This window comes from Bubalus kerabau, chromosome X, assembly GCF_029407905.1.
Source record: "Bubalus kerabau isolate K-KA32 ecotype Philippines breed swamp buffalo chromosome X, PCC_UOA_SB_1v2, whole genome shotgun sequence".
Classification (NCBI taxonomy): domain Eukaryota; kingdom Metazoa; phylum Chordata; class Mammalia; order Artiodactyla; family Bovidae; genus Bubalus; species Bubalus kerabau.
Genome location: NC_073647.1, coordinates 77,035,567 through 77,044,069, shown reverse-complemented (window position 1 = coordinate 77,044,069; position 8,503 = coordinate 77,035,567).

Below are 8,503 nucleotides of genomic sequence, written 5' to 3'. Positions count from 1 at the left end.
AATGTTTAACCAAATATCTGGGCACTCTGTGGCCCAATAAAATGGACACATAAGTAACCCCCCAAAAAAATAATTTAAAAACAAACAAACAAACAAACAAAAAAGACAGAGACAGGGATTCAAGTCCTGCAAGCCACAAGCCAAGGATACCACGCAGCATCCACAGTCACTGGAAGCAAGAAATGGATTCTACCTTGGAGCCTCCAAAAGGGATCACCCCTGTTGATACCCCCATTTCAGCCTCTGGCTTACAGCCCCGTGACCATAAGTTTATGCTGCTGTAAGCCACTGTTTGTGGTGATTCATGACAGGGCCCCTAGGACACAAACGCACCAAGTGATAGAGCTGCATCAGGGAAGAGATGTAAGTTTTCCAGCCTCAGAAGAAGACTTATGAGGTACATGATTTTGTGGTCACAGTGTGGCTTTCTCTTTTTCTTGTAGTACTCAACACGATTCTTGCCCTATTCGAAGACCTCTTCTATATTGCAGGAACTGGAAGCTTGGGAATGGCTTTTGCCACCTGCTTAATATTTTGCAATAAAAGGCACTCACAAGAGATGGACAAGATGAAAAGGAAGTATTATTCCTTCTTGGTCAGTTCACTTCAGTTGCTAAGTCGTGTCCAACTCTTTGCAACCCCATGAATTGCAGCACGCCAGGCCTCCCTGTCCATCACCAACTCCCGGAGTTCACTCAAACTCATGTCCATCGAGTCAGTGATGCCATCCAGCCATCTCATCCTCTGTCATCCCCTTCTCCTCCTGCCCCCAATCCCTCCCAGCATCAGAGTCTTTTCCAATGAGTCAGCTCTTCACATGACGTGGCCAAAGTACTGGAGTTTCAGCTTCAGCATCATTCCTTCCAAAGAACACCCAGGACTGACCTCCTTTAGAATGGACTGGTTGGATCTCCTTGCAGTCCAAGGGACTCTCAAGAGTCTTCTCCAACACCACAGTTCAAAAGCATCAATTCTTCAGTGCTCAGCTTTCCTCACAGCCCAACTCTCACATCCATACATGACCACTGGAAAAACCATAGCCTTGGCTAGACGGACCTTTGTTGGCAAAGTAATGTCTCTGCTTTTGAATATGCTATCTAGGTTGGTCATAACTTTCCTTCCAAGGAGTAAGTGTCTTTTAATTTCATTGCTGCAATCATCATCTGCAGTGATTTTGGAGCCCAAAAAGATAAAGTCTGACACTGTTTCCACTGTTTCCCCATCTATTTCCCATGAAGTGATGGGACCAGATGCCATATCTTAGTTTTCTGAATGTTGAACTTTAAGCCAACTTTTTCACTCTCCTCTTTCACATTCATCAAGAGGCTTTTTAGTTCCTCTTCACTTTCTGCCATAAGGGTGGTGTCATCTGCATATCTGTGGTTATTGATATTTCTCCCGGCAATCTTGATTCCAGCTTGTGCTTCTTCCAAATCAACAATTCTCATGATGTAGTCTGCATATAAGTTAAATAAGCAGGGTGACACTATACAGTCTTGACGTACTCCTTTTGCTATTTGGAACCAGTCTGTTGTTCCATGTCCAGTTCTAACTGTTGCTTCTTGATCAGCATATAGGTTTCTCAAGAGGCAGGTCAGGTGGTCTGGTAGTCCCATCTCTTTCAGAATTTTCCACAGTTTATTGTGATCCACACAGTCAAAGGCTTTGGCATAGTCAATAAAGCAGAAATAGATGTTTTTCTGGAAATCTCTTGCTTTTTCGATGATCCAGCAGATGTTGGCAATTTGATCTCTGATTCCTCTGCCTTTTTTAAAACCAACTTGAACACCTGGAAGTTCATGGTTTATGTATTGGGGTGAGTTTAATTCTAGTTTACCCTTCAATGGGGTAAACTTTGTTCTCCCAGTTTTATATGGGGTCTTCTATTGAATTTTTAGCACTTGAATTTTGCCTCATTTGAGATTCCCATGATTTTACAAATAAATACAATCTCATTAAATTCCCTTGAGAATAAAGCCAGCTTTAGTGCTCTGGGTTTCTACCCTCACTCATTTCTTGGCCTGAATTATCTGTCATTTTCGGTAAGCTTGTGACACTTATTTGGTAATACTTAATAACATTTAATTTTATTTCAATAATTTTATGTGTTTTTATTTGAAGCTTTACTAAGGTCATCTAATTTCCTGTGCCCATGAACTCCTCTTCTCTGAACTCTCTCATTCTCTTTCTACTTACATACAGTGAAATCTATATATTTTGAGTGTACAGTTTGCATTAATCTTTGAAAATATAAATACCTTTAAGAAAATTTCCTTGATATCTTGCCTTTATCAGTCTTTGATATCTTAGTATTAACTAATAACCATTTATTAATTTTCTTCTTTCCTGAGCTGAGTGTTCTGTACTGAGGAAAAGGGAAATTCAACTGGTGGATGTTAAGTGTAGGCTACAGTAGGGCACCGAATTGGGTATTTCTGAATATTTAGAAGGTAGTGTGTGGATCTTAATGTTTGTAGAGGGAATGATTAGAAAGAGGAATTAGGATTCCTTGACTCTACATTTTGTTTGCTGAGTGACTTTGAAAAAAAAAAAAAAATCTTCACTTCTTAACAAATTAGAGCTTCCCTGGTGGCTCAGATGATAAAAGAATCTGCCTGCAATGCAGAAGACCTAGATTTGATCCCTCAGTTGGGAGCATCCCCTGGAGAAGGGAATGGCAAGCCACTCTGGTATTCTTCCCTGGAGAATTCCATGGACAGAGAAGCCTGGCAGGCTACAGTTCACTGGTTCACAAAGAGTTGGATACAACTGAACAACTAACACTTTCACGTTTTTCTTAAGAAAGAGAAAAGATCAGGTGACTGGCAGCAGCTTAAAGGATATATTTACTAACAGCTTCATTAAACTACACAAAAGTATAAATCAGTAGTTCCAATCCCTAAATCTTCCCAGGCAGGCTGCACAGCAGGCCATAGGAATTGCTTGTTCTCATGGAAACCTAGGGCCAGAGAGTCAAGAAATGGGGCGATTGTCATTGTTTTCTATTATAATGGTAACCAATAATGATAATACAAGCTGGACAATTAAGTGATTTCTATTATCTAAGAGCAATAGGGACTACTGGTTTTTATATGCTCAAGATATTTTGAGATGATGTCATAGATATTATATTTAGACCATTACTGTCCCTTCCAATTCATAAGTGCATTTTCTTCATGAGAAGTAAGGCCATCTTACCAAAAGTCTCTTTCCCACAAATACATCAAAATTTTTTTTCTTCAAGGGAAAGTCCTCTTTGAAGAGACATGTGTTTTCACTGTATTAACCCATTCTGTTTACTGGCAAGAGTAACACAATAGTTTGCTGAATATTGATGAGTATTGATTTATCTGATGAACAACCTAGTATCAGATATTAGCACATGGCAGAGAAAAGGGTCATATTGGGATAAAACAAAGCAAACTTCTTCTAGAATCATACACATGCTCAAATATTAGATTTAAAAGTCTTTTTAGTGATTCAATTCCAATCTTATTCTTGTATATTACAGATGGGAAAACTGAGCCTCTAATATTGAAATCAGTCAAAGTTTACCTGGTCAGTGAAAATATTGGGACTAGATTCAGATTTCTGGGTTCCTACTCCATTATTCTTTATACTACTTAAACTATTTTTATTTCAGAAGGATAGAGAAAGTTTGAGAGATCACTGGACACAATTTGGGATCATAGGCAGCCAGAAAGCAGCATCAGGAAACAGTTTCAGAGAGTTATAGGTGGAGGTGGAGGGACATAACAATAAGAAATTGAAAATCATGTGAATTGCAAATCAAGTCTCAATCCTTGGGATAACAATATCATAGGCTTGCTATAAGAACATGCTTGGCTGTCTCTTTGAAAGCCTATTAAAAGAAAATGTTAAATGTTATTTTTTTTCTGGGCTGTGGCCTTGAAACAATGTAGCTTCTTTCCATGATTTAGTGTTCAATTATAAAATTTGCTTCAAATAATAAAGACTCCGGGTCTGTTTGTTCACTAAATAACTGTTCCCTGCATACCAGGGATCCTTGTAATATGTACTGGCTGATTGGCATTTGTGTATATTTGGCATAAAGTTTTAGAGCTCCTGTAAAGTTGACTATGTCAGACTGCTATGTGTATTGTCCCCTCCCCACCAGAAAAAACCCAAAACCCTGTGATAGCAATGATGGTGGTGCTGCTGGGCACTGTTGTGTTTTTTTTATGCATTTCACAGTATGTTCATAAATATGCCTCTAATTGTTTCTTACAACAAACCTATAAGATATGTGTATGTGTGTTCAGTCATGTCCGACTCTTTGCAACCCCATGGACTATAGCCTGCCAGGCTCCTCTGTCAATAGAATTCTCCAGGCAAGAATACTGGAGAATTTCCTCCTCCAGGGGATCTTCCCCACTTTGGGATCAAACTCATGTCTCCTGCATTGGTAGGTGGATTCTTTGCCATAGGGCCACCTGGGAAGCCAAATAAGATATGTTAGGATTAATCATAATAAGATTAAAAGACACACAAAAAATTAAAACTTGGCTGGGATTTTGTATCCCTAAATATGGTAGGTTCTTGAGAGCACAAAGAAGACACTCTGTGTAAAGGAGAACAGTATATTTGTAAATTAGGCTTTGTGCATTCCTAGCACCAAGCTAAATTGGTGAAATTTGTTCATTCACTTTTTCAATGACATTTAATGAGTGCCTTCAATGTGTTAATTTCTGGGGATACAAATGACTAAAAATAAACAGGACCTTACTCCATGGAACTTGAAGTCTAGTGAGACACAGAAGCATATATAATTGAACAAATAACATATAAATTGTGAGGAGTATTTTGAAGGAAAGAGTATGCTATGAAATTGTATACGTGGTTGTGTTAGTAGTATTTTGAATAAAGTGCTCAAGAAAGTTCTCCCTGATGAAATCTGAAAAATGAAAATGAGTAAGTCATGGAAGGAATGGTGGAAAAAATGTACAGTCCACAATTGAATGTCGGAATTATCTGTACTTTGTTTACTGCTCAGGAAGCTATGACAAGACCAAGTCTCTACCTTCGTTTGGCACTCCAGAACTAGCCTCACTTTGTCCTCTGTTGTGCCAGAATCACTTGAGCAGTGCACCCTCCTCAGAGTTCTGAGACCTGACCTGGGCCTCTTTGTTGCCTCAGTGTTCCCTTTTTGCTTTTACTGCTTATTTAACTAATTCCTTGTATTAGACTCTGTTGAAATACCTAATATAGTTTCTATTTTTCTATGGAAGTATTTTTTATTCAGTTTCTTGATTGACTCAGTCAGTAGGTTTTTTGCATTTCCAGTAATTTTCAAGATTTTTGACACTGACCCAAATTCTATGTAACAAAAGAGGCCAAAATAAGACTAAAAGGACAAAAAGCAAATTTATTTCACTCCTTTGTTTTATTATCTTTTCTGAATTTCTTTTTTTTTAATTTAAATTTATTTATTTTAATTGGAGGCTAATTACTTTACAATATTGTATTGGTTTTACCATGCATCAACTTGAATCCACCACGGGTGTACACGTGTTCCCCATCCTGAAACCCCCTCCCACCTCCCTCACCATACCATCCCTCTGGGTCATCCCAGTGCACCAGCCCCAAGCAGAGGTGGATGAAACTGGAGCCTATTATACAGAGTGAAGTAAGCCAGAAAGAAAAACACCAATACAGTATACTAACGCATATATATGGAATTTAGAAAAAAAAAATTAAGTCCTTCAAGTCTTCATTTAATTTAATGTCCTGCAACTGGTCTTTTAAAAAAAAAATAATTTATTTTAATTGGAGGCTAATTACTTTACAGTATTGTAGTGGTTTTTGCCATACATTGACATGAATCAGCCATGGGTGTACATGTGTTCAAGAAAGAGAAATACACAAAGGTCATTTGTGGGTGTGTTTTGGTCTATTCACAGCTTCTGTGAACTGTAGGTATCAAAGGATACATATCAGAGGATTACAGAAGTGTTGAGACAGTAATCCTCTCAAATGCCTGACTCCCTGGGCAGTTCTTTCTGGCTACAAGGAACCTCAGCTGCTTACTTTTTGTGTCACAAAAATATTAGCAATTTCTTCCTAGGTGTGCATTTACAGGAAGTGATTGGGAAGCATTGGTATATTGCATTTCATGCAAATCCACCTAAAACCTTTACATTTGGTGTTCCCTGAAACATATTCTGTGGAATAATGGTCTCTCATGAGGTTAGCAGGTATTACAAGGAAGAAAAAAAAGTATTCTTTGGAGAAATAGATTTGGAAAGTTCTAGGTTAAATAGCAAACTAACCATACATCCTGATTTGCCCAGGACGTTTCCAGTGTGTGCTTTTGACTCTGTGTAATTATTAGCAAATCGCCTTTGGCTCTCAGAAGTGGCCTAGTTTGTATGATTAATTACAGGTCATCCTATTTTTGGGTCACAGAAATTATGTAACATTTCCAACACTTATTTGACTCTGGATCTTTTTTTCAATAAATGTTTTATGGACTCCATGGAGAATACTTAGGAAAGAAACATTGTATTTGGATCTATTCAATCTCTATGACTGTAATTATCTTTTGGCCCAGTAAAGTGAAAGAGAAAGTGAAGTCGTGTCCCACTCTTTTTGACCCCATGAACTGTAGCCTCTGTCCGTGGGATTCTCCAGGCAAGAGTACTGGAGTGGATTGCCATTTCCTTCTCCAGGAGATCTTCCCAACCCAGATATCAAACCCAGGTCTCCCGCATTGCAGGCAGATGCTTTACCATCTGAGCCACCAGGGAAGCTCATGAGGCCCATCCCCTTGCTTCTGGGCTGAACAGAGAAAATGTGACCTTATAATCCATAAGACTGGTCCAGGACAGGCTTTCATGGCTTGGAGTCTGAAGCTGACTGATATGGGGGAACTCAAAGATGCTACTGTTAGTTTTAGGATAACATTCCCTTCTTTCTGTATTCTTGGAATCAGAGACTGGAATCATCAAAGGAGGAGAAAAAGAAGAAAAAGATGCTTCACATACAATCCCCATTCCCAGGATTTTCCTCCTGGATTCTGTGTGTGTGTCCATGTGTGTGTGTGTGTGCACTTACTTGTGTCCAACTCTTTGCCACCCCATATACTATAGCCCACCAGGCCCCTCTGTCTATGGAGTTCTCCAGGCAAGAATACTGGCGTGGGTTGCCATTTCTTACTCAGGGGATCTTTACGATGCAGGGATCAAACCCATGTTTCCTGCATCTCCTGCAGATTCTTTACCACTGTGCCACCTGGGAAACCCTGGATTCTATACTGAGTCTTTAACTGAAGTATAGTTGATATACAATATTGTGTATTATAAGTGTTCAGTTCAGTTCAGTCGCTCAGTCGTGTCCGACTCTTTGCGACCCCATGAATTGCAGCATGCCAGGCTTCCCTGTCCATCACCAACTCCTGGAGTTCACTCAGACTCACATCCATCGAGTCAGTGATGCCATCCAGCCATCTCATCCTCTGTCGTCCCCTTCTCCTCCTGCCCCCAATCCCTCCCAGCATCAGAGTCTTTTCCAATGAGTCAACTCTTCGCATGAGGTGGCCAAAGTACTGGAGTTTCCGCTTTAGCATCATTCCTTTCAAAGAACATCCAGGGATGATCTCCTTTAGAATGGACTGGTTGGATCTCCTTGCAGTCCAAGGGACTCTCAAGAGTCTTCTCCAACACCACAGTTCAAAAGCATCAATTCTTCGGTGCTCAGCTTTCTTCACAGTCCATCTCTCACATCCATACATGTCTAGCATAGTGCATAGGATTTAGAAAGTATTGCATTATTAGTATTATTTTTGTTTCTATTATTATTTATGCTTATAATATAATTATTTGTGCTTTAACAGGGATTTGAAGATGACAAAGAATATAAGACACCAAAGAATGGTTGTATGGCATTGGAGTTATGTAGGTCCCATGACAGGTAAGTGGGATAAGAGGCCCTAACATAATTGGGCACTTTCATTGAAATAATTTCTTGTAAAATGAATATTGTACAGATGCACTGGTCATGAGGATCACCACAAAGCAGTTGTGGTAAAAAATGTGGAACAAACTTCTTCAGTCTAAGTCCTGGGGTGGTGGTGGACAATTGACTTAAAGACAATAATGAATTAGAATAATTTATGAAGAAAATTCAAAATTTTTATTTTTCAATTAGAATATTAAAAATTATTAAAATATTGAAAAAAATAAAAATAATAAAAACAAAAGTAAACAAATGGGACCTAATTAAACTTAAAAGCTTTTGCACAATGAAGGAAACCTCAAGCAAGATGAAAAGGCAGTCTTCAGACTGGGAGAAAATAATAGCAAATGAAGCAACTGACAAAGAATTAATCTCAAAAATATGCAAGCAACTCAATACCAGAAAAATAAACAACCCAATCAAAAATAGGCCAAATAACTGAACAGACATTTCTCCAAAGAAGATATACAGATGGATAACAAACACATGAAAAGATGCTCAACATCACCCATTATCAGAGAAATGCAAA